General features: G+C 48.2%; 1 protein-coding gene and 1 long non-coding RNA gene across 2 annotated transcripts in view; one reads left to right on the plus strand and one right to left on the minus strand.

Annotated features, from left to right (window-relative positions):
* TMEM217B (transmembrane protein 217B) overlaps nucleotides 1-27,149 on the minus strand; it is a 142,417-nt gene that overhangs the window by 37,563 nt on the left and 77,705 nt on the right. The gene's annotated exons all lie outside the window — the stretch shown is intronic.
* LOC309608272 lies at nucleotides 15,660-17,709 on the plus strand. The gene is made up of 3 exons (XR_014232772.1): nucleotides 15,660-16,202; nucleotides 16,472-16,675; nucleotides 17,083-17,709. It is a non-coding gene; the product is annotated as an uncharacterized lncRNA (long non-coding RNA).

A 27,149-nucleotide genomic window follows, 5' to 3' on the forward strand; every position in this document is an offset into this window, starting at 1 on the left:
TACTGGAACTCTCTGTACAATCTTTGCAACTCTCCTATAAATCTAAAATGTTTCTGGACTTCGCTGGTGGCACAGTGGTTAAGAATCTGCCTGCCAATGCAGGGGACATGGGTTTGAGCCCTGGTCTGGGAAGATCCCACATGCCGCGGAGCAGCTAAGCCTGTGCGCCACAACTACTGAGCCTGTGCTCTAGAGCCCCCGAGCCACAACTACTGAGCCTGCGCTCTAGAGCCCCCGAGCCACAACTACTGAGCCCACGTGCTGCAACTACTGAAGCCTGTGCGCCTAGAGCCTGTGCTCCGCAGCAAGAGAAGCCACCGCAATGAGAAGCCTGCACACCACAAGGAAGAGTAGCCCCCACGAGCCACAACTAGAGAAAGCCCGTGTACAGCAATGAAGACCCAATGGAGCCAAAAATAAATATAAATAAATTTCTTTTTTAAAAAAATCTAAAATGTTTCCAAAATGAAAAGTGTAAAAATACCCCCTCCTGTTACATGTGTGATTACACTATATTTCTATTGGAGAAACATATAATAGAATTAAATTTCTAGCACAGAGCTTAAAACAGTTCTCTAAGAGGTATAATCGTCATCTCATGGGTGAAAAAAACCAGTGCTCAGAGGGGTTAATCAGCAGGATTTGGGACGCTGTCTGTTGGGTTCGAAGCCCTTGAACTTTCTGCTGTACTCCTTGGCTTCTCCTCCAACAACTGGCACCCACTAGAGCTTTGTGAGAATTCCTCTGAGGGTACTAGTGTGGGCATGTGGACCCATGGGTAAGCCACTCGCTGTGGTGGGCAGGGGCTGATGGGTGGGAGGAGGTGGGGAGATGGAGAGCAGAAGCAGGGGAACCTGGGGGTTCCTAGGATGAGAGGACTGTCCAGGTAAGAGCCAGGCAAGGTCTTGAAACCCTAGGACAAAGGGGAGGAGTGACGGCTGAGCTGATAGGCTTTCCGTTTTATTGACTGGCTATTTTCTTTGATCTCTGCCTTGCTTTGGAAAGGATGTCAGGAGCATCTGCTGCTGTCTCAAGGAAAGAACTGGCAAGGCTGCTAATGACTTGGATGAACAGGCCCCAAAGGGGACAAATAATAGCACACAGGGGTAGAGCCGGGTACCTGGGCGTGTCCTGGTGTAAGGAAAATGCAGTGGGGATGCTGTTTCCATCTTGTCTCTCTGCACCTCCCTCCTTTCTCATCTCAGACTGTTTAAGTATGCTTGTTCTGATGTAGAAGACCCTGCCTCCTGACCTGCAGGCCCAAGGCTCAGCCACCGCGAGCCTAGGCAATCCCCTTTCCTGTTCCTTTCTGCTTTGCAAGGGGGTCTGAAGCTGCCCTCTGCTCCACGTCCTGGCAGGCCCCCCAGACCCAGCCTCAGGCCTCTCGAGGGAAAGAGTACCATGCCTAGAGTCCAGAGCTCCTGCTTCTCCTTCGGGCCTGCCCCCCTCAGTCTGGGAGGCCACAGGGGGCCCTGGCTCTCCTACCAGCGAGGGTGCTACTCTGCTGCACTCCGGGGCGGACAGGGCCAGCCCAGCCGGCAGTGCACTGTCTGCGGCCAGCCGCCCGCCACCTTCCCACGTCCAGCTGCGCGCCGGGCGCCCCTGTCCTGACGTGCCCCTTCCCCTCCGCTGCCCTGCCGCGCGGCGGCCAGATGTGCCGGCTTTGGTGCTGTCGGGCCCTAATGAGGTCCAGATGTGCAGCCTGGCCTGGGCCGGTGGCGGCGGCTACCAAAGGAGAGGGAGGCCCTGGGAGGGAGGAGCCGGGCTGCAGCTGGACGCCCGGTGCTGGAGGAGGAATGCGCTAGGAAGGATTCCCGCTGGAATGCGAGCTGGAGTGACTCTGCCTAAATAAGGGCCTGGCCTCTCTGCTAGCTGAGCCGGAGACCCAGCTCCTCCAGGTGTGGCAGCGCCTGCCCGTGCCTTCAACCGACCCTCCGTCGTCTTAACAATTTTTTTCTTTTTTACAATTTTTTCTTTTTTATAATTATAAAAACTATACACAGCAATGAAAGGCAGTTTAGAAAACCCAAATAAGCTAACAGACGAAAACAAAGAAATGAAAATAAAAATCACCTATAATTTCACCACCCAGCCACCGCTAAAGTTCTGGGATGCGTCTTGCTAGACTTTTTCCAGATACAAATATACACATAGGTTGGTTTGTGAGTTTGAATCTTCCCACAGAGACTCTCAGAACCTGCATTTTTTAAAAAATTAATTTATTTTTTTGTCTGCGTTGGATCTTCGTTGCTACACGCGGGCTTTCTCTAGTTGCGACAAGCAGGGGCTACTCTTCATTGCGGTGTGCGGGCTTCTCATTGAGGTGGCTTCTCTTGTTGTGGAGCATGGGCTCTAGGCGCGCGGGCTCAGTAGTTGTGGCTCGTGGGATCAGTAGTTGTGGCTCGCAGGCTCTAGAGTGCAGGCTCAGTAGTTGTGGCGCACGGGCTTAGTTGCTCCGTGGCATGTGGGATCTTCCCAGACCAGGGCTTGAACCCGTGTCCCCTGCATTGGCAGGCGGATTCTTAACCACTGTGCCACCAGGGAAGTCCAGAACCTGCATTTTTCACTCAGCTCTTCCCACATGAGACTGCTATAACCAGTGTTTCCCAAACTGATCCCACAGAGCACCAGGGCCATTTTGCTTGCTGTTCATAGGGGTGTCTTTCCCCAGCTGTTTGGGACTGAGCACTGTGAGTACTGGCTCACGCCAGCTTAAATGGGTTTCTGTCCTGGAGAACGTCTCAGAGTCTTTAATTTACTAGTGTGTGTTCTGAATCATCAGGAAGAGACTGGCATTTCCTAAACATATGTCCCTATGAAATCCCTTGAGGGATCCTCTTGGGGCTTGGGTCTGTGGAGCATCAGGTAGGAAATGCTGTTCTGTGACATTCTTCATCATGGCTGCATAGAAACTAACTGCATGTGGACACCATCATTTATCCCAGTATCCATCACTGAGTGGACGTTATGGTTGCTGTCAACTTATTGCTATTACAAATAACTCTGCGATGACCATCCGTGTACTTCCCCCTTTGTTGTACAGAAACGTTCCAAGAAGTAGGACTATTGTCCATGTGAAAGACCACTTTTAACTCTCAGGTTCGGGGGCCCTGGTGACTCTTGCCCCAACTCCTCATCCAACCCTTATACGGCGGGGAAGGGGTTTACCCCACTCCCACAACAGCGGGCACCTGAGGATGCGGGTGGGGTCTGCAAGTCTTCAGCTTAAGCATTTCTCGAGCACTCATAGGCATTGAGCCTTGGGGACTGTAGTGAAAAATAACTTTTCTTGAGCTGTTATCAGCAACACTGTAACAAACATCTGTTAACAACTATTTTCCAAAGAACTGTTGCAACCAGAGAGTAAAACCACACCTGGGGTGCAGAGAACCCTTTACTATGAAGGGTCACAGCCCCGTAGCACCCCTGGGTGCCTACCAGGTAGAATGACACTGTATAACCCCTAACATGCTGCTACTTAAGGTGCCGAGTGATGGCTGCCTGTGAGATTGGGAACACAATAGGCACGTCGTAAGCATAGTCCAGACCTGTGTAAACCTTGCCACTGACGTCTTCCTCCATATTATTTCCTTTGATCCTCACAACACCCTGTGAGATAGGGAGTAGTGGACTTACTAAGTCATTCTACAAATGAGGAAACTGAGACTCGGGGCAGGGCACTGGCCCAAGGTTGCACAACTAAGTGGTGGAGAGGAACTAAACCCCAGCGATACCACTCCACGCCTCTGAGCAACGCATCACCTTAGTAGTTGCATGCCACTGTCAGCAAAGGAAGCCTTTTTTCCTTTACACTGGGCTTTATCAACATGGGGCCTAGGACCTGGGCGTTCTGATGGGAGGGTGGGGGAAAAAGCCCAAAATTTCTAGAGCCTAAGGACTGCACTACGAGGCCACTCCTGGGGGCCGGTGTGTGTGTGTGTGTGCGTGTGTGTTTCCTTTGATGGTGGGGAGGGAGGGGGGAACCGGTCAGAGACGTGCAGTATGGCTCCCACAAGCCCCACAAGCAGGGAGAAGGTCTTACTCATCTTTGCATCCTCAGTGCTGGAAACAAAGTGAGTGTTCCACACAGGCTCCTAAACTCAAGACAACCCCAGCCCTGGGGAGAAACTCTTCTGGGCTCAGCCCCACACAATACACACGGGGGTCAGGGGGTCCTGTGTGTATTGTCTTCTTGGGTCCCCTCGCACTTACCCTAATTCCAGCCTTAACTTCTCCTCCTTCCCCCTCCTTCTCCGTGCCTTAACCTCTCTGTGTGTTTGCCACCTCTCGCCCCCTCCCCTGATAGTCACTGAGTTTGTCATCAGAGACTCAGTCCCTTAGACACCCAGGTCCGCAGCTGAGGAGCTCTAACTAAGCACTGCTTTGATCCTCAAGGGCACCTTCTAACTGAGCTCTTAGCCTTATTTGTGTAGACTTCTTTTGAAAATCTAAGCAAAGACAGGGATCCCAGAAAAATGCCCAATGCACATACACCTTCAGTGTCAGGAGCTCATGCATGGACCCTCGGACAGCCCTAGCCAAGAAAGCCTGTTCCTGGTGAACCCAGCCTGGTGCACACTTCCATGGGGTGGGCGGGGGGGCTGCTTTCTGTAACCTTCTATCAGCCCTGGGACCAGATGCTACCCAGTATGCTTGCCTCCCGCAGAGCCAATGGCTTTTCGGCAACTAACAGGGCCACTATCCCTTTTTCTGTTTCAAAAACCCCAAACTTCTGAAAACTTTTTGTCATTAGGCATTTGACTGCAAAGCCTGACCTGATGTGAACTATTTGGCTGCAAAACCAACCTCAACTAAGTGGGGCTATTTACAGCCTTTATTTACACCACTTAGTGTGTGAATATTCATAGACTTTGCTCAGAAATGTTTATATGTTTATATGTTTACCAGGTGCTGTCCCGGACCCTGCTGGGGGTATTTTATAGTATATACAGTGTAAGTGAACTCATCATGTCACCTTTCTAAACTAGGAAAAATCCTGGATTCTGAAACCTCTCTGGCCCCAGTGGTCTTAGGCAAAGGATTGTGGACCTGTATTTATAAAATTTTCCTAAAGAAGTTCATGGACTTATGAGTGAAAGGAGCCAGACACGGAGCACATGTACTGTGTGATCCCATTTATATGAAGTTCAAGAACAGGCTAAACTAACTGACAGCTGTAGAAATCAGAATAGCAGTTACCTCTAGGGAGGGGAATTGACCAGGAAGGAGCATGAGGGAACCTTCTAGGGCACTGGAAATGTCCTGAATCCTGATCTGGGTGGAGGTTACACGGGTATATACATACATAGAAATTCACCAAGCTGGGACTTCCCTGGTGGTCCAGTGGTTAAGACTCCGCATTTCCACTGCAGGGAGCGTGGGTTCGATCCCTGGTCGGGGAACTAAGATCCTGCTGCGCGGCGTGGCCAAAAAAAAAAAAAAAAAGAAAGAAAGAAATTCACCAAGCTATACATTGAAGATTAGTGCAGTTTGCTGTAAGCCTGTTAAACCTCAAAATAAAAGTAAAAATAAAATGTACAGAATATATTCTCTCAAATTAAGCCATAAGAAGCTGCTTGCCTTGGCACCCCATCCCACCCTGTGATGTCTTTGAACTTTCCAACAAAGCTTAAATTAAAATCATCTTAATATATGTTTGGCTTGTCTTAATCCCAAGAAATGAGTTTAACACAAAAGTCAAATTGAGTGAACATTTTTTTAAAACTCTGATTTGCCCTCAAAAACAATCCATCCCCGGGCTTCCCTGGTGATGCAGTGGTTAAGAATCCGCCTGCCAATGCAGGGGACGTGGGTTCGAGCCCTGGTCCGGGAAGATCCCACATGCCGCGGAGCAACTAAGCCCGTGTGCCACAACTACTGAGCCTGCGCTCTAGAGCTCGCGAGCCACAACTACTGAGCCTGCATGCTACAACAACTGAAGCTCACACGCCTAGAGCCTGTGCTCCACAACAAGAGAAGCCCGCACAATGAGAAGCCCATGCACTGCAACGAAGAGTAGCCCCCGCTCGCCGCAACTAGAGAAAGCCCACTCGCAGCAACGAAGACCCAATGCAGCCAAAAATAAATTAAAAAAAAAAAAAATCCATCCCCTTAAAGGGTATCTTTGCTTTGAAAGTACTGCAGGAAAGCAGTCGGGGCCTGGCTCCCTTCAGCAAAAGCCTTCCACTCACATCAGCCTCTGAGAAGGATGCTGCCCCTGGGACTGCTGCTCAAAACACACCGGCCTGGGCGGTGAGCGCAGATCCAGGCGTCTCTGCCCGTGGGGCTGCAAGTCAGAACTTGCACACAGCCAACAGTATCCTTTAATTGCATCTGATTAGCTGGAATTTGGAACTTGTATCTGTGAACAGAAGGGCATAGGGGACTCCTTGATTAAGCAAGTCAGATAACCATATATTGCTAAGAGGAACAGAGATCTTCTTTCCCATCGCTCTCTCACTGCTCAGCATCTGACTGCTCACGGCCTTGTCCTTTGACACTCACTCCCACAGCATCCCCACCTCCGCCTTCCCTCCCACTTCCTATCTGGGCTCCGGAGCTCAGCCCACTGGGGCTGCTTCTTCTCTGCTACTCCACTCTGTGACCCAGTTCAGCCCACATGCCAGCCTTCCCATCTTCAGCCAGAGGGCACTGAACTCATGGCCTCGGGCTGTCCTCAGCTGCTTCAGATCCTTTTAGGAACCAGTCAGGGTATAAACAAACAAACCGACCTACTTGGGCTTTTTCCTCATCTTTCTAGAGCACACTGTCCAATAGATGAGTCCATGCTGATGGAAGTATTCTCTGCTGTGTTGTCCAGTGTGGTAGCCACTAGCTGCATGTGGCTATTGAATGCCTCATGAGTGGTAAGTTTGACTTAGGAACTAAGTTTTTAACTTTTTTAAAATTTAAATTTAAATACTCTTATGTGGCTGGTAGCTACCATATTGGTCAGTGCCTCTCTAGAGAGAGGGAGGGTTGGGGGCCTAACATTCCTTTAACCTCGCCCAGTGGCCTGGAATCTGGCCTGGAATCTCTGCCTGCTCTTTGAAGATACCCAGCCCTTGTCTCCCCAGCTCCCAGATCTGTCTTCTTCCAGAATCACTGGGAGCATTTGTTGAACCCCTACCCTGTGCTGGACGTTTCACAAATGTAAACCAGATATACTGGGTCACCTCAAGTCCTAGGACAACATTCAAAAGAAGCTGAGAATTCTAAGACAGCTTGAAAAGTAACACAATAGGTCTTTTCTGAAAACCTCCTGAGGAAGCACCAGGGGGAATGTATGTCAACAAAACACAGGGACTTCTTATCTCCCCAAGTCCCACTCCTTAGCCCAGCAGCTCTGCCTGTCTCCTCCACAACCCCAAACAAGGAATGGTTCTTCGGGTCTCTTCTTCCTCCCTCCACCTTCATTCTTACTTATTTAAAGAAATTTGACCCACTCTGGGCTTTGCCCTGTCTCACTCCTCTGAAACAGCATCCCAACAGGCCAGCCTTCTTCCTTGGCAGGAGAAGACAAAAGTGGCAGACACTTTGCATGGACTTTTTTTTTTTTTTTTTTGGTGGCATGCAGGATCTTAGTTCCCTGACCAGGGATCAAACCCGTGCCCCCTGCAGTGGAAGCACAGAGTCCTAACCACTGGACTGCCAGGGAATTCCATGGACATTTTTTCTTTTATCCCTGATATACAAGGTTACATTGTCCTCAGTTTACAGAGTTTACAGATGTGGAAAGTGAGGCACAGAACAGTTAAGGGCACACTGACCCTGAATGGAGGAATTGCAATAGCAGCCCAGACTTGTGAGAGTCCTAGACGATGAGGGGGTCTTTCTGCTCAAGACTTACACATCCAGAGGGCTGCACCATCTGTCCCTACGCTGACCATAAACCCACCACTAGTGGCTGACTAGCAAACCCATCTGCATTAACTTAATATGCTAGCTGTAGAGTCCCTAGGTTATCCCACCCCCAGGAAATTGCTCATTTTAACCAGGAGACACAGGCTTGACTCCAAGGAGTGACTCAGTGAGGATCTCAAGTCCCAGTTTCTCAGCTGGACTTCAGGGCTGGCTAGGGCATGCTGACCTCCTCTCCAGTCTCATCCTGGTTCTGACAAGGCCAACCTGCACTCCAGCTCATCATGACTCCGCTGTCCAACCAGCCCACGGGCCAGGCCTTCCCCACTGCTGAACAGCCTGATGCTCCACTTTTTAAAAATTGTGGTAAAACATACATAATATAAAATTTACCATTTTAACCATTTCCAGGTGTACAGTTCTGCGGCATTCAGTACGTTCACATTGTTGTGCAACGATTACCACCATCCATCTCCAGAACTCTCTCATCTTCTCAACTGAAACTGTACCCATTAAACAATTAACTCCTTATTCCTCTCTCCTCAGCCCCTAAAAACCAAGGAGATACACACTCCACAGACAGAGTGTGGGCCATCTCAGAAGGTGAGAGGCCCCAAAATATGGGATGGTTAGTTTTTATGGGCTGGGTAATTTCATAGGCTAATGAGTGGGAGAATTATTCCAAATATTTTGGGGAAGGGGCAGGGATTTCCAGGAATTGGACCACTGCCCACTTTGGGGCCTTTTTTAACTGTCCTTGGCACTGTCATGGCACCTGTGGGTGTGTCATTTAGCTAATGTATTACAATGAGCGTATAATGAGGCTCAAGGAAGTCAAATCTTCCACCATCTTGGACCTAGTTGGTTCTAACCAGTTTTTGTCCTATCCTCAATGGCCATGTCATTCTTTTAAAAGTTGTACCCTGCCCCCTTCCCTCCTGTCTCAAAGCTATAAAACTAGCTTCTCTTCACTGAGTACCTTGATGGACCAAGTACTAAATTCATTTCCTTTAGATATCATTTGATTGTCACACCTCTATGAGATCACCTCACTTGACAGATAAGGACACTGAGTCTCAGAGAAGCTCAGTAACTTATCCAGCCTGAGCTTCTAGCTGAAGGAATCTGACCCCAAATTTCATACTTTCCACCATACCACGCCATCACTTGCTCTGTTATAAAAAATGAAATGAACATCGAAGGGGTAAATGACATAATTCACATTAAAATTGGAGGAGAGCTGGCTTGTCAGCATTGATGACATCAATGTCTTATAAGTTTTGCTGAACTTAAAGGACAGTGATATCGCTCCTAAAATAGCTCACATAAACTTAGGCTTCATCAATAGGATATAGTGACAAAATCAAAGGGGCTAGCCGTCCTACTGTGCACCACACCAGTCAGTGTCAACAAGAGGATGTGGCCAATTCCAGACATTAGGCTTTTTTTTTTTTTTTTGCCACACCACGAGGCTTGTGGGATCTTAGTTTCCTGACCAGGGATTGAACCCGGGCCACGGCAATGAAAGCTTGGTGTCCCAACCACTGGACCACCAGGGAATTCCCTAGGCTTTTTCTTTTTTTACTAATTTATTTATTTATTTTTAAAATGTATTTTTGGCGGCGTTGGGTCTTTGTTGCTGCGCGCGGGCTTTCTCTAGTTGTGGTGAGCAGGGCTGCTGTTCGTTGAGGTGCGCAGACTTCTCATTGCGGTGGCTTCTCTTGTTGCAGACCATGGGCTCTAGGTGCGCGGGCTTCAGTAGTTGTAGCACGTGGGCTCAGTAGTTGTGGCTTGCGGGCTCTAGAGCGCAGGCTCAGTAGTTGTGGCGCACAGGCTTAGTTGCTCCGCAGCATGTGGGATCTTCCCGGACCAGGGATCGAACCCGTGTCCCCTGCATTGGCAGGTGAATTCTTAACCACTGTGCCACCAGGGAAGTCTCCACACATTACTTTTTTAAAGGGTCATAAGCCAAAAACCATATGGAAGAAATCGCTGGAAGGGGAAGTGTCTGGAACCAGGACCCACAGAGAACTGGGAGGTATTTGGTTTGGAGAAAGACCTTAAATATATCTGGAAGAGGAATTCAATTTCTGTGTTGTATTAGAAAATGCACTAGAGCCAGAGGGAAAAGCCAATGAGAAACAGACTTTGCTTCTGATACAGTCTCTCAAAGGCAGAATGGGCTTTCGAGGAAGTGAGATCACTGTTATTAGAGGCGTCCAAGGAGCAGAACATGGAGGATTTCCCTATCAGGGATGGTCAGTTCAATTTCACTCACATCCATTGAGCACCTACTCTGTACTGTGATGGAACACCAGGCGAGAGGATACAAAAGCAAATGTCATCATGCCTTTCCCTTAATAATAACATGTGATTAGCGTTCCCAGAGTAGGTGACATTGACCTGGGTCTCAGAAGTGCAGTAGGATTCTCTGAAAGAATTTCTAAGCTAGGACTAAATGACCTTCCAGCTTCTAAGATTCTAAGATTAAGGTACATTAAAAAAAAACAAAACAAAAATGCTCAAAGTCCATCAGTGGAGCCTGGCAATATAAATTAAAGTCCATCCTTTTTTGTTGTTGTTGTTAAAATTTATTTATTTATTTTTGGCTGCATTGGGTCTTCATTGCTCCGCACAGGCTTTCTCTAGTTGTAGTGAGCGGGGACTACTCCTTGTTGCCGTGCACGGGCTTCTCATTGTGGTGGCTTCTTGTTGAGGAGCACGGGCTCTAGGTGCGTGGGCTTCAGTAGTTGTGGCACACAGGCTCAGTAGTTGTGGCTCGTGGGCTCTAGAGCGCAGGCTCAGTAGTTATGGTGCCCGGGCTTAGTTGCTCCGAGGCATGTGGGATCTTCCGGGGCCAGGGCTTGAACCCGTGTTCCCTGCATTGGCAGGCAGATTCTCAACCACTGCACCACCAGGGAAGTCCAAGGTCCATCCTTAGAGTAGAAAAGTATTCAGCTGAAATATAATCTAGGATGTTCTTAAACATTGATATAGAAGGATCTCCAAGATATATTAAGTATGGGAATTCCCTGGTGGTCTAGTGGTTAAGATTCAATTCTTTCACTGCCGTGGCCTGGATTCAATCCCTAGTCAGGGAACTGAGATCGCGCAAGCTGCGTGGCGTGGCCAAAATAAAAAAATTTTTTTAAGTTAAAAATAATATTAAGTAAAAAAAAAAAAAAAAAAAAAACAAGGTCTAGGCACTGTGTATGGTGCTCTACTGTTTGAATTTTTTAGAAAAGGATCTGGTTATTAAGAACACACACAAGTGCACAAACGCGCTCATGCGCTTTTATTGCATGATATGTCATATCTCTAGCCTAGTAACAGAGGTTGCATTTGAGGGGAAGTGGCTGGGACATAGGTGTGGGAAAGAAACTGTGTCTGACATACCCTTCTGTACCTTAGAATTTTAACTGTGTAAGTGAACTGCCTATTAAAAATGAAGTTAAAATAAAACCAGAATCATTAAAGGCACCTACCTATTTCAGCATAATTTCCTAGAGTGCCTTCCTTAGCCTTTTCCTCTGTGTCCACCTGCCTCCATTGAACAGGTCTATGGGGGTGTCTTCCCCTCAGAGGAGGCCTCCCCAGGGAGCTTCTACTTCCTTCTTTCTGTCCTACCTCCTCAAGGCACGCAGCATCTAGACCAATGCTTCCCAAACATTTACATGCATACTGGCCAACTTGGTATCTTGTAAAAATTCAGATTCTGATTCAGTAGCCTAGGGTGGGTCCTGAGATGCTGCATTTCCAACCAGCTGCCAAATGAGGCCAGTGCTGCTAGTCACAGACCACACGTTGAGTAGGGAGGGTCTGGACCTCTGTTTCCACGATGAGGCTCATGGGTTAAGCATCTACAGGTCTTGAGAAACTGCCCTGCTCCAGAGAAGAGGAGGGGATGTTATGGTGGAGATTCTGACAGAGAGCAAGTCACGTCCAACCCGGTCCTGGTCTGAGCCTCTCAGCACTGCCAGTGTTGCAGGAAGGGGGACCCCTTCCAGGGCCCGAGAGTGAGCTCTTGCCTAACACTCGGAAATGAATTGTCCAAGGAGACAATCGTACTGACAAAGCAAAAGACTTTATTGGGAAGGGGTGCCCGGGTGGAGAACAGCAGGAGGACTGCTCTTCCACGTAGCTCATAGTCTCAGGTTTTATGGATATAGGGTTAGTTTCCGGGTTGTCTCTGGCCAATCATCTTGCTTGGGGTGGTGCACGCATCCCTCAGCCAAGATGGATTCCAGTGAGAAGGACTCTGGGAGTCTGGTTGTCCCCTCCCTCTTTCGGCCCCTCCCGAATTCTCCAGGTTAGTTTTGGTGGCAGTACCATGTTCCTTATCAGGATCTCCTGTGGTGAGATAGCTCAGGCAAGTGGGCCTGGTTAAGGCGTGCAGTTGTGGTCAAGGGTTCCCTAACACCAACAGAGCGGGGCCACTGACCAGTGTCCCTGGTTTCCATTCCCACCTCCCACAGCTTTGACTGGAGCACAGACTGACTACCCCAGCTGCCTCCACTGAATGGAGACCCAGACAGCGGGTGGGACAAAGTGGTACCCCAGAGGGAGCTGGAAGGCAGACAGGCTGGATTACAGCACTGTGCACTGTACGAGGCCAGCTGGCCTAGACTCCACCAGCCAGAGAAACGCTTCTCTTATTTCTGATGGGCTTATGGTGGCTACGGGCCACCCCCTCTCTCACACCCTCCCTGAAAATTCAGAAGCCAAACCAAACCTCCTACAGAAAATGAAACCAGACAGCGTTTGGCACCGTCTTCCTCCCTGGGTGAAAAGCACATGTCTTGGATCCAGGTGTGGTGGGACCACCTGCTCTGGCAGAATGCTGACGGCCACCCAGTGGAGGTCTCCTCACTCACCCGGGATGGGAACTGACCTGCGAACCTGGAAGTCAAGCTGCTAAATGCCCTTACCGCACCCCTTGCCCCAGGGGACAGAGTAGTTTTCTAGGCCACACACATGGGTTTCCCTGATGAAGCATTTTCTGTCTGACAAAACCCTGCTCTTGGCCAGTGTCAGAAAGAAACAAGTGTGGTGTGAGTTCTGGAAGGAGATCAACGGGCACATCCCCTCAAGGCTGACACCAGCCCTGGCTGGAGCAGCTGCCCCCCGGCCAACACCACCAGTGACCACTGGAGGAGTGCCAGGAAAGGCGCCCTCCCCCACAGTATCCCCACTCACCTGTGACCATGCCTGATACTGCACCAGGCACCTTCATTCTTCGGGGATGAGAAATTGCATCTCTTAAAATGCTCCCACCCACAGGAGAGGTAATACATTAAGCTGTTATCAGTCATCTACACTTTAATGTGAATTAGTTGAAGAGCCCTGGAATGTTACACCTGGAATGGGCCTAGTCCAACCCTTCTTTTTACAAGTGAGGAAAATGGAAGCCCAGAGCAGAGGCAACTGGCTCAAGGTCAGGCAACAAGGTGGTGGCCAAGTGGCAGGAAGAGGCATGAGGGATGGATTGTAAACAGGTGACTGGGGTGATGCGGAAAACCCCAGTACAGTCAAGGGGAGCAGGGGGCATCCTCAAGCTTGCAGTTTATAGACTAACTCAGAGTTGTACCGTTTTTCCCTCAAGAACAGGTGGGAGGCACAGCTAGAAGCAGCTCCCCACCCCGCCCCACCCTTGAGCATAAAATGTCTTTGAAGTCTCCTGATTTTATTGTTTGTTTGTTGGTTTTTTTAAATTTATTTATTTTATTTTTGGCTGCGTTGGGTCTTCGTTGCTGCGCGCAGGCTTTCTCTAGTTGTGGTGAGCGGGGGCTACTCTTCTTTGCGGTGCACGGGCTTCTCATTGTGGTGGCTTGTCTTGTTGCGGAGCACGGGCTCTAGGCACGCGGGCTTCTGTAGTTGTGGCACGCGGGCTCAGTAGTTGTGGCACACGGGCTCAGTAGTTGTGTCTTGCGGGCTTAGTTGCTCTGCGGCATGTGGGATCTTCCTGGATCAGGGCTCGAGCCCATGTCCCCTGCATTGGCAGGCAGATTCTTAACCGCTGCCTCACCAGGGAAGCCCGAAGTCTCCTGTTTTAAAGTTCATTCAAATGCAACATTCTACTCCAAAATATATTCTGGTTTGTTTTCACATAAAAACAATAGTGAGATTTATTTAGTGAGACACCATTTTCCACTTACCAGATAGGCTGTGATCAAAGTTTGTGTTTCTGGGGAGGGGACTCAGGTGGTTGGGACAGAGGTAAAGAGGCTTTGCACTGTATGCCCCTCCCCGCCTTTTTTTTGGCCTCGCCCCATGGCTTGTGGGATCTTAGTTCTCCGACCAGGGATCGAACCCATGCCTTCGGCAGTGAACACACCAAGTCCTAACCATTGGACTGCCAGGGAATTCCCCTATATGCTCCTTTGTACCTCTTTGAATTTTGTGCCATCTGCAATATTATCTAGTCAAAAATTAATAAAATTTACACTTAAAAATGTGGGTGGGGGCTTCCCTGGTGGCACAGTGGTTAAGAATCCACCTGCCAATGCAGGGGACACGGGTTCGAGCCCTGGTCTGGGAGGATCCCACGTGCCGCGGAGCAACTAAACCTGTGCACCACAACTACTGAGCCTGCGCTCTAGAGCCCGCGAGCCTCAACTACTGAGCCCGCGAGCCACAACTACCGAGCCTGCGTGCTGCAACTACTGAAGCCCGTGCGCCTAGAGCCCGTGCTCCGCAACAAGAGAGGCCACTGCAATGAGAAGGCCACACACCGAAACGAAGAGTAGCCCCTGCTCGCCGCCACTAGAGAAAGCCCGCGCGCAGCAACGAAGACCCAACACAGCCAAAAATAAATAAATAAAATAAATAAATTTATTAAAAAATTGTGGGTGGGTTGGGGGTATGAGGAAACAGGCTCTCTTGTCTGACGGGACAGAACACAAACAAAAACATCTGCGTGTTGGACAGCTGTGATATTTACCCAAATGTTAAATACACACATTTTTTACCCAGCGATGTCTGGTCTAGGGATCTAGCCCACACCTGGGGGAAATGATGCTCCGCCATATTCACGGCTCCGTTATGTGCGCTGACCCTGAGAGCCTGGCCTGAGCATCTGACCACCTTTGAAGGCCTTTTCGACTCCGAACAAAATCCAGGGGCTAGATTTCTTACTTTCCTATCTCATGATCTTCTCACACCACGTCAGGATATAATTAGTAAAATAGTAACACCAGCTGATGCCTACCGAGGGCTTGATTTGTGCCTGGCTCTACCTAGACTAAACTCCTTCAGCTCTCACAACCACCTCATGAACTAGCTACTCTTCTCATCAGCCCTGTGTGATAGACAAGGACGCTAGGGCAGGTTAGTGCTAATCTTGCCCAAACTTAGCACACGTCAAAGAGAGGATTCGAACCAGGGTCCATGCTCTGAACCTCTGCACTATACCGCCTGTCTGTACAACAGCACATGCATAGGGATCAGCTACCGTGTGTATTAAGCAACTTCTAGGTGCTAATCCACCGTGTTAGTCACTTCACCGTGCTTTTACGAGGTCATCTCCACAGTCCCGCATTGAGTGCAGGAGGTGGGGGGGTGGGTTGTCACTGAGGGAACCGAAGATAAAAAACAGAAGACACTGTCCCTGCTCTTAAGAAGCTGACAGTATGTGTGAGACGACAACAACACTCCTTACATTTGTGCAGCACATCAGCTTTCAGAGCCCTTTCATTATCTCATTTAATCTTCTTGACACTCCTGCCAAATAATTTCCATGATCTCTGCTCAGGATGAGGAAACCGAAGCTCTCCAAGTCACACGGGGCTGCCCCCAAGATCATCCAGCCACCCAGGGGAGGGGCTGGAACCTGACCTCAGGTCTCATGACTCCCACTCTGCTAAAGGGGAAATGACGCACTGCCTTGACAACCCAGCTCAGTGGTTTCCAACACGAGGACTCCTTTTTCCCTTCAGAAATTGTTGCAATCCTGCAAATGAGGAGAGTTGTTATTTTGGGCTTTAGTCAGCTGGGGAAATTCATAGTGGAAAAACAACCAAAGCTTCAGCACAGTTCAAAAGGAGCAGCACAGTTATATCCCAGACGTCACTTATACAGTCAGCAGACAATATTTGGAGTACAAATAGGGACTTCTTGCAATAACTGCAGCTCATGGGCAGGTAACAACTTGCTGAGACCATACTGCCAGAGCAGTTCAGAGAAGGACACATTTCCAAAGTCCCATCTTCTCTACCAGGGTACAGGAGAAAAGAGCACCTAAATTCTATTGGATTGGCGGAAAGTAGAATGGAGGAATCGTTGGAAGCAAAGGAACTTGGTCACAGGAGGCAAGTCTTTGGGAAGCCCAAAGGATGTGTGGATGGGTATGTATTTCTGTTGGAGGGAAAGGTTGATTCTAGATGCCGAGGGCCATTTGAGCAGTTGGGATTAAGAAGTAGATCAGAAGTAGAGAGAGTGGTCTAGAGGGGAACTAATGCAAGTCAAAACACCTTATCTGATGCCTTTGGCGTCAGATGTGCTTTGTAATTCAGGGTTTGTTTTTTGTTTGTTTGTTTTTTAATTTTAGAAAAGCAACGCAGTGCCTGTACTATACATTTTGTAATTCTTTTTTTTTTTTGGGCCACGCTACAAGACACACGGGATCTTAGTTCCCCAACCAGAGATCAAACCCGCACCCCCTGCAGTGGAAGCATGGAGTCTTAATCACTGGACCACCAGGGAAGTCCCCTGTACTGTATATTTTGTAATGCCTCTAGCAGGATGTGGGCAGCATTCTGTATCCAAATATGTTGCTATTTCTGCAATGAAGTGTATGGATCATGGATCATCATACCAGGTGCGACTAAAGAAAGACTTAAATGACTTTGCATTTGTTCAGGACAGGTTTTTTTGCCAAATGTGTTTTCTTTTCAGAGCTTTTAGGTTTTGGAGCTGTAGATTAGGGATTGGAACTTGAATAGATGCCATTTTTGGCCAGCTTGCTACATGCCAGGCAGTAGTTCTAAACTGATCTACATGCGTTATCTCATTTAACCTTATGTCAACACTGAAGTTATTATCCTCAATTAACAGTCAAGAATAGTGAGGTTCAGAGATGTTGAGTGACTTGCCCAAGGTCACTCAGCCAGTCAGTAGCAGGGCTGGGACTGGATCCCAAGTCCCTGTGACTCCAAAGCCAGGGGTCCCCCCAACCCCCTTCCAGGGAGGAGAAGCCCATTCTGCCAATCTCACCATTTTGTTTAGGTCACCACTCTTCAGCACTGCAATTACGCATCAAGGGACAAAGGGAACAACTGAAGTCCAAGGCTGTGGTAGTGATTTCTCAATTGTCATTGAGTGGTCACCCCCACATCACACCGTTCTCCTATGCGCGTATGTCCTAGCTGAGCAGAAGAGCAGAAGAAGCATGAGCCACTCCGTGCCCTGGCCTGTGTAGAAGGCCTCCATGCTTGGCAATCACTTACTCACCTTTCCAGAATCCACTCAGGGCAGTACGACACAACAGTTACAGTTACTGATGTTAGAAAGGCCTGGGTGCACGTCCCAGCCCTACAGCTTACCAGCATGCAAACTTCTATGACATTGAACCTCTCAGGGCTTTAGTTTCCTCACCTGTAAAATGGGGGTAATAATAGCACTTGCCTTGTTGCTGTTGCAAGGATTAAGCGAATGAGCATATGTCAAGTACTGAGGACGGAGCTGTCCTAGAATGAGCACTTGATATTATTCCTATGGAAAAGCCCTTTCTGCCCCCAAGCAGCCACTCTCTTCTCTACCTTGTACACTTGCCTATCTGAGCTCTTCTACCACTTTTTTCCTGTTTATTTGCCAATGTATGTTTCTTGCTATTAAACTCTGAGACCTTAAGAAGAGGATTTATGCCTTATTTATTTCCAGCACTCAGCACAGTGCCTGGCACATCATAGTTATTCATTATGTGCTGAATGAATGAACAAAGGAAGGAAGGAAGGAAAAGGGCTCTGTCCGCAAAAGCTTATGATTTTGCTATGGTGAAGTCATCAAAGTGAAAAGAAACCATATGATCCTCATCTTCTATAGACATATCATAAAATCCTACATCCTGCAGACCCATGGGGAATGGGGATTGCAAAAATCACATAAATTGCAATCTCAGCCTCCAGGGAGCTGAGTCTATGCTGGGTGATGGGACATGCCCACGTGAAAAAGAGCTGCAGAGCAAGGTTGTGGTACTTGCCAGCCAAAGGACATATAGTGCCGCTGGAATTTCAGAGCTGGGAGAGGGCAGAACAATATGGGATGAGTCACAAATGTGCGTGTCATCCTTGCTCACGGTAAAGTAGTATTGTTGAGTAACAATAGGAACAATGTCACAAGGCAGGATGAGCCAAGTGCATGCCTTGGAGTGGTGGGCACAGCCTTGGGTGTGGGTTCAGAGGAAGGAGAGAAAGAGAAGACAGGCTTTTTGCTGGTGGTCAGGGCAGGCTGTCTGAGACAGCGGGATCTGAGTCTGGAGTCACGGCCTCTCCAGAGCTGATACTGGCTTGGAACCCCCAGTGTTCAGAGTTGGCTTCTACCTTCCCTGTGCTGATCTGCCTCTGGACTGTGAGCTCTTCTAGATCTGGGTTTCTGATAGCTTTTTTATTATTGTACAAGTAACATTCTTTCATTCAAAAAAAAAAAAAAAAAAAAGCAGAAGAAGAAAAAAGAAAGAGAAAGAAGAAAATAACAGAACCAGAGAGAAAAAATAGCCTATACTCCCATCTCCCAAAAAAATCACTCAATATTTTGGTGCCTACCCACGCATCCACCCACCCTTCACCCACACTCCTACCCACCTACTCATCCATCCGTCCATCCATCTGTATCAGAGTTCTTAGCTGCAAACAACAGAATCCACTTTAACAGAAAAAGAACTTATTTAAAAATATTAAGAGGCTCACAGAATCCAGAAGGGATGATTGTTACAAAGGTCCAGTATTCAGGGATGACACCCAAACCACCCAGAGGTATTGATACTTTTCCGGCAAAGCCACCATGGCAGCTCTCAATCAGCACAAATTCTACAACTTGCCTCACCTCATCTCCTTCAACAGTAGTGAAAATTGGATCCCCAAACATCTCCTCTGTTGCTCTAAAGGCCAGGTACCTCCCCAGCCCCCTTTTCTGGGATGCCCGCTTCCTCAGTTGCTCTCTTCCAAATCAGTCTCATGTTGTTGCATCTGATTAGTGGAACCTAGGTCACACACCTATATCTTAGCTGCAAAGAAGTCTAAGAAAGCACATTTCTGGCCTTTATGCTGAGAAGTGGGATTTATGATGTGGGGAAAACCCACAAACATAGGAAAGAGGATCAAAAGATACTAGTGACCATAAGACGTGCAAATGTCTCCGACACTGTGCATTTTTTTTCTCCTTACAAATATAGAACGATACCAGTTTAATCATTCTCTGAATCTCCAGTGCCTGGCACACAGTAGGCACTCAATACATGAGGAAGGAAAGGGAGAAAAAAGAAGGAGGGAGAGATTACACAATTACATGCTGCCTTCCTAAGCCAGGCTGAATGAAGACTTGATGTTTAGTCCATAAGACTCCCAAGGCCTCTTGTGGATTATGCAGGGAGGGGACTTCCTCCCACCCCCATCAGAGACATGTGCTCACATAACACCTCTCTCCATGGCTTGCAAGCATCTGGACCACGTGGAATGCTGTGTCCTAAGCAGTCACTCACTTTCTCTAAAGCCCACCTGTTGGCTTACTGTTACTCAGGCTGTCACTGGATCTACTCCCCTCTGTAATCTCAGAGTTTTGTGAGGTTTTAGTATTGTCTGAAAGCAATCTAAAACAGTTACTGCAAAGGCAACCTTAGAGGCCTCTCAGGATGATAAAGATCACTGGCACTTAAATTCAAAGAGATCTGTTAAAATCTGTCTTGTTCTTCACCTGTCAAGGTGTGGCATCACAGAATTACATGGGTTCTGCCTTTTAGAAGCGTATACTGTAGTTTAATTGATAAGAGGCAAGAAACACTTAAATGACAAGGAGGTAGGTCTCTTGGTGCCAAATGAGGTAGGAAAAAGTCACTGGTCCCAGGGTTCAGAACAGCCAGGTCAGCATAGGCTGGGCCGGATGAGGGAAGCCCGCTGAGAAAGGGTGTGTCGAGGAAAAAAGTAGCTAAGGTACCAGCTTGGGAGCAGCAGCAAACCTGCATTCTCCCTGACTTCTCCAAAGCAGGTCAGATCCCGTATCTTGAATTCCTATAGCATCATGTACCCCTCCTTATCATGGCTGAATTTCATTTTGGCAATTATCTGATCCATATCTACCTCCTCCACTCCACAAAGAGCTTGCCACTGTGCCCTAGGAAGGCTCTGGGTGGGCAGAGGCTGGTGAGGACCAGGTCAGGGCATGGCTACGGCGAGGCTGAGGCTGAGACCCGTCATCACAAAGACAGTCTGCAGCCTCCCCCCCACCCCCACCCCCACCCCCTTCCTCCAGGGAGGAGCAGCTGATGTGTTTCTGGAGTGTTCCAATCCAATTAGCGCCCTCCCCTGCTCCAAGGAGAGGCCCCAGCCACCGCTCCCTTCCCTGAGGTAGAGACTCGGTGGGGAGGGGGTGCTGAGGAGGTCTGAACACCCTGACCCAGCTCCTCCTGGCAGCGAGGCCGTCTCGCCGCTAGAGAGGCTGCTAGGACAGCGCCCGTTTCTAGGCGACTGTTCTGGGGAATGGTCTGTTTTGGCAACCAGAGGGCCCCTGGGTAAGGGGGCGGTGCCCGCACGCCGCCGCCTCATTTGCATGGCCACCTCCTCCCCTCCCCGAGCTGCGCTGCTCTGCGGCGGCCCGGCGGCCTGGCGGCTACAGCTCCTGCCCTCCAGCAGCGCCAACCCCCGCCCCAGGCCCGCCTGCGCTGCCACTGCCTTATTGTCCCTGTGCTACCTCCCCGGGATGTGGAGGCTGCCCGCCGGGCTAGGGCATTTCCGGAAAAGGCGGGTGCCCTAGGGAAGTGGGGAGAGGATGCTTAAGGACAAAACACGGGAATGGGGGAGGGGGGAATGAAATATAATCTTTTTCAAACGAGTCAAAGTCACATGGCTGGGTAGCATCAAAATGTATTCTGGATAACACGGTTGGCTCACAAAATGTTTATTTAGGTGAACTCTCAGCTCAGCCCTAGGAGGTGCTGAGAAAATGTCTTTTTGCAAGTTGATGTGTGAATTTGGAAACGGGTAGGTCTGGGGGAAAAAATATCTTACCTAGAAAAATCAGGCAGTTATATTCTCAGGAAAATATTTTCAAATAGTTGCAGGAGGGACTTGGTGACATAGGATGAATCTGTTACAAGAAACCGAAAGAGGAAATAGATTGATAACTCTTGGAGGCTCCCTCTGTCCTGCACACGCCCACCACACCACACCTGCCAGCGTGAGTCCGTGATGCCAACTGAGATACCAGGCTCTGAACCGGCATTAACTGCCCAAGGACACATGCCCTGGGCTGGAACCCGAGAAGGGGGTTGGGCAGGGGTAGGTCACCCCAGCTGAGCGATCACATTCCCTGGCAGCTGTCCAAGGGGCAGCTCCGGCTGCACCTGTTTGTGGGGCGATTTGCTTTTATCAGTATTGACACAGCAGCAGGGCCAGGGAATAGCACAGTAATAAATAAATGAGAGCAAGAGGGAAAAAAAGAAAAAAAGGCCGGAGCCACCCAGGCGAGGCAAAAATGCTGAGGTCTTTTTTTGCTTGTTGTATGTCAGCACGTTCAATCCAGTTTCCCCACCCCTGAAATCTCTGAGGATCATGGTGTAGGCTTGGCAGGGGAGCTCTGGGTCTTAAAGAGATAGAATTGCAGAGTCGGGAGCACTTTAAGATCCTTTTGTGCCAGGCATCCCTAACCAACAGATCTCAAGGTTACTTGGTATCCTCACCTGGCTCTTATGGTTTGTCAGGGTTCTCAGCAGGAAGGCGGGTCCTTCCTCCCTCTGCCAAGTTTCAGCATCAGGGAAACAGAATGATTAAAGTGTAGGTTTTGGAGTTAGTCAAACCTAGGATCAAATCTTGGCTCTGTCTAGCTGCGTGGTTTGGGATGTGTTAACTAATCACTCTGAGCCTCTGATCCTCCCCAGAAATAGAAAAAATAAATAAATAAAATAGTACTATCTATTGTTGCAAGGATGCAACAGATGATATAAGCAAAGACCTAGAATAATTGCTCTGTAAACGTTCACTTGGTCACTATTATTACCTGTCAACATTGTCTCCGGTTTCTTTCAAGGCTTTGGAGAAAATGCACCCTCCCCCCCACCCCCCTGCCAAAAAAGACCTGGGGGAACTGATCTGTTCCAGAAATGGGAGAGGGGGAGCAAACAAGAGCCTGACATGCTCTTTGTCCCCCAAACAGGGTCAAACGTGGCCCCTGGTTTCTCAGCCTTGTTTCCAGGCTTCAGGGGCTGCAGGCCGACTCACCTCCGCTCTAGTACAGTACAGTAAGTGGGATGCAAAGAAACCTGGTCATCAGAAGCCCCCTGACCAAGCCCAGAGATAAACTGCATTAGCAGAAATTACTAGCAATGAGTACCATGTTTCAGAGAGGGAGGTAGGTTCTCCACGGGGAGACATAGTGTAGCAGCTAAGAAAGTAGATTCAACTGTCAGACCACTGGACTCTCACCCCAGCCCTGACATCTGCTAGTTGTGCACCCATGACAGGTTATTTAACCTCCATAAGCCTTGCTTTCCTTATCTGTAAAATGGTCATAATAATAGCCCATAAGCTTGTGAGGCCTAATGTATGAAAAGCATGTAGTGAGTGCCTGACATGGAGAAAGTGCTTAATCATGTTAGCACTTGTGGTCCTTGCTGTTAGATGAAAGAGGCCAGGGACTGTATCATATTCATCCCTATATCTCCAGATCCTCAAACAAAACTTGACATTTGGTAGGGTAGAGTAATGTTTGATGAATGAATGACTAACAAGGCCCTTGCCCTCAAGAAATTGAATCTTCCCAGGAAATAGAAGACATAAACTGCCTATGCCACTCACAGTAGGAGACAGCAGAGGGTTAAAAGCCAATCTGCCAGTCCCCAAACCCCAGAGGCAGACAGTCCCTTTGATCCCTCAGTTTCATCTATCCAGGATGCTTTCAACAGAGGAAAACAGGAAGTATCCCTGATAGCCCAGCTTGCTCTGTTTTTTTTTGTTGTTGTTGTTGGTTTCTTTTAAATGATGGGGGGTGGGAGGAGGATGGTCCTTTGGGTCACATTTTGCCAGGAAATCAGCCTCCTTCCTTTCAAATGCTGGGGCTTCCCAAGGGGCAGATAAAGGGCAGATAAAGGGCAGATAAATAGCGTTGTGCTCAATGCAGAGAGATAGATGTGATCCAGAAATGGTAAGGCTGACAGGTTGGGTTCCTTAGTGGACCATGTTACAGTTACCAGACTCAGGTGTTTCTGGAGCACGTGGCCCTTTGCATATTCACTCAGTCACTCACTGTTGACTAAGTGCCTTGGGCTGGACCCTGAAATTATGGCTGAGTATCAAGTGTCCAGGGTACGAACAGACCAAAAGGACAAAGGACAGTGAGCTCAGAGAAGATGGACTGAACACAAAAAAGTGAGAATGTTCTAAAGGAGAGAAACAGCAGCTGGTATGAGAAAGCAGTTATAGGAATGAAAAATGGAAGAGAACAAAAGAAAAAAACCCAGAGAAGAATAAGTAAGTAGGAAAAAGAAAAGAGAGCTTCTAAGAATTTGTAGCCAGGGTGGTAAAGTCCTCGTAACAGGAGAACTGGATACAGAGTGCACGCAGAAGAAACCCGTGACCTCCAGGGACACAAAGCTGACAGGAGTGGACAGAAGCAGAAAACAGAATAACAGTTTAAGACAGCAGATCTGATTCTGACCTAGCCAGCCCCGAAAAGGGAGCGTTTGCTAACCCTGTGTGCTAAACTCACATTTATGTGATGTTTGCCCAGGATGGACATGAGAGAACTTTCTAGGAAAGTGGAGATGTTCTATGTCATGATAGAGGTATAGCTTACATGGGCAGATCTATTTGTTAATGTTACACAGTTAAGATTTCTGCATTTCTGTGTTTGTAAGTTTCACCTGAAAAAAAGAACTCTACAAAGTAACCCTCAAGTGGGCAAGGGTGGAAGGTAGAGAGGCAACAAGAAAGAACACTGATGATTGTGGAAGCTTGGCAGAGGATACCGGGGGGTTCACAATAAGGTTTTGTTGACGTTGAATTTGTTTTAAAACTTTCCTAATAAAAAAAGTTTTTAAAAAATTGCTCACTAATGGGACCTAATGAAACTTAAAAGCTTTTGCAAAGCAAAGGAAACTACAAACAAGACGAAAAGACAGCCCTCAGAATGGGAGAAAATATTTGCAAATGAATCAATGGACAAAGGATTAATCTCCAAAATATATAAACAACTCATGCAGCTCAATATTAAAAAAACAAACAACCCAATCCAAAAATGGGCAGAAGACCTAAATAGACATTTCTCCAAAGAAGACATACAGATGGCCAAGAAGCACATGAAAAGCTGCTCAACATCACTAATTATTAGAGAAATGAAAATCAAAACTACAATGAGGTATCACCTCACACCAGTTGGAATGGGCATCATCAGAAAATCTACAAACAACAAATGCTGGAGAGGGTGTGGAGAAAAGGGAACCCTCTTGCGCTGTTGGTGGGAATGTAAATTGATACAGCCACTATGAAGAACAGTATGGAGGTTCCTTAAAAAACTAAAAATAGAATTACCATATGACCCAGCCATTCCACTACTGGGCATATACCCATAATTCAAAAAGACACATGTACCCCAATGTTTAATGCAGCACGGTTTACAATAGCCAGGTCATGGAAGCAACCTAAATGCCCATCGACAGATGAATGGATAAAGAAGATGGGGTACATATATACAATAGAATATTACTCAGCCATAAAAAGGAACGAAATTGGGTCATTTGTAGAGATGTGGACGGATCTAGAGACTGTCATACAGAGTGAAGTAAGTCAGAAAGAAAAAAACAAATACCGTATATTAACGCATATATGTGGAACCTCGAAAAATGGTACAGATGAACCGGTTTTCACGGCAGAGATAGAGACACAGATGTAGAGAACAAACGTATGGACAGGACACCAAGGGGGGAAAGTGGTGGTGAGGGTGGTGGTGGTGGGATGAATTGGGAGATTGGGATTGACATATATACACTAATATGCATAAAATAGATAACTAATAACCTGCTGTATAAAAAAAAAATACAATTCAAAAATTAAAAAAAAGAAAATTGCTCACTGCTGTCCTCAAACAAGTCCCTTTCAGGTTCTTAGAAAGGCAGCTGAGACATTATCTAAACCCAGTGTTCCTGTTATAGATGAGGAAATGGAGGCGCACCTTGACTCGTTCAGGGTGTTCTCAGATACCCCATGGCAGAGCTGACCCTGGAATCTCAGGCGGAAGCAGCGCCCTTTGACCTTTTCAACTCTCACCCATTTGTGGGGAGTCAGCTGGAATTTGCTCTTTAGCCTGGGTTGCCCTTCCAACCCCCAGGCCCAGGTCTTGAAGTTCAGGGAGGCTGAGTGGCTTGGGGGTGGGGAGTTCCAGGCTGCAAACCACTTTCCCCTCCACTGTTTTCCTTCTGAAAGGTAATCCTGAGCTCACAGAGATTCAATTAGGTTCCCTCCCGCCACTTCCAAAAGCAGAAAAGGAAACCCACACAATTAAAGATTTCCAGTAACCCAGAGTGATAACTACAGCGGGAGAGTCCCAGCTCCGGAGCTAACAGAGGCGTTGCCTCAGGGCAGCCGATTTGCCTCTCTTACCTTGGTTCCCCCTTATCTGTAAGAAGGGAGTGAAGATTTCGGGTTCTATAATCTTATGGGGTTGTCAGCAGGATCTTAAGAGGTGCTGGTAGGGAAAAGCACTTTGAAAAGTTAAAAAGAGCTGAACAAATGGGAGGGAACATTATCAGAGAGAGAGAGAGAGCGGGAAGGAGGGCAGGAGAGGAGGAAGGAAAGCAGGAAGCCTTCTGCAGGATTCTGAAATAGGGTCTTTAGGTTGTGCCTTAGAGGAAAGGACTTTTGGGGGTGGGGCTATAACACTTCTTGATGCTTGCACTAGGCCAGGCGGCGTGTTTTGCTCTTGCTGTACCATCTCATTTCCCCCTTCGAAACACCATATGGGGACTCCAGTATTATTGTTCTGCTCACTTGACACATGGGGAAGGAGGCACAGAGACCCTCAAACAACTTGCCCAAGGTCATACAGCTGCTGAGGGCAGAGCTGGTGCTCAAAGAGGTCATCCTGTCCTGGGAGGGAAGGCCACCCCTCCGCCGAGGCAGGGGGAGGAGCTGAGGAGGCTCCCTGTCACCAGGGTGTCCGAGTCACCATCAGGAGACCTGGACTCGAGTCCCAGCTCAGCTCCTTATTAACCGTGTGACCTGGGCTGAGTCCTGTCGCCTCTTGGAGCCTCAGTCTCTTCGGCTGCACCACGGTGATAAAAAAAAAAAACCTGCCCCACCTCCCTCACGGGGAGCATGTGAGGATTCCATGAAATCAGTGATACTGCAGGTGCTTTGAAACAGCTGCAGAGGGGGACAGAAATGAAGAGCTCCTGATCGTGTCTGTGGAGAGGCAGTCCCGGGTTATCACGTGGTGGCATCCAGCTCCTCGTCCCCTCGGCTTGCCCTCCACACCTGAGTGATGGAAGTCCAAACCGGGGCCTGTGGGTCTCCTCAGATATTGCTTTGGTGGGAAGGGGGAAGAGAAGCATCAGATTGTGCCAGCTTAAGGATTCCCTGAACAAACACAGTAGAGCATTGGCTTAAGGTTCTATGCTAGGCCCCAGTTTCAGCAGGGCCCCTTTCTCCTGTTGGTTGTTAAACAAACAGGCTTTCAGCTACTTGGGCAGGATTTAACTAGCGATCAGCCCTAGAGATAAGTGGATCACATTCAGCAAGCTTACATGGGAGTAATTTGTACCCAAGAGTAGTTCATAATTTATATTTTTGAGTCCACAGTCAGGGAGCTATCTTTCAGTGGCTAGAGACATGGGCTCCCCATATTGTATACCCCTTCTGTCCAGGACTGAGATAACTGGGAAACAGGAGACTGACCGGACTCAAATCACAGCCAAAAGTGTGAAGGGTTTATTCTTTTTTTTTTTTTTTTTTTAAAGGAATTCCTTTATTTTTAATTTATTTACTTATTTATTTTTGGCTGCGTTGGGTCTTCGTTTCTGTGCGAGGGCTTTCTCTAGTTGCGGCAAGCGGGGGCCACTCTTCATCGCGGTGCGCGGGCCTCTCACTATCGCG

The sequence above is a fragment of the Balaenoptera borealis genome (genome assembly GCF_965194805.1).
Source record: "Balaenoptera borealis genome assembly, chromosome: 12".
Classification (NCBI taxonomy): domain Eukaryota; kingdom Metazoa; phylum Chordata; class Mammalia; order Artiodactyla; family Balaenopteridae; genus Balaenoptera; species Balaenoptera borealis.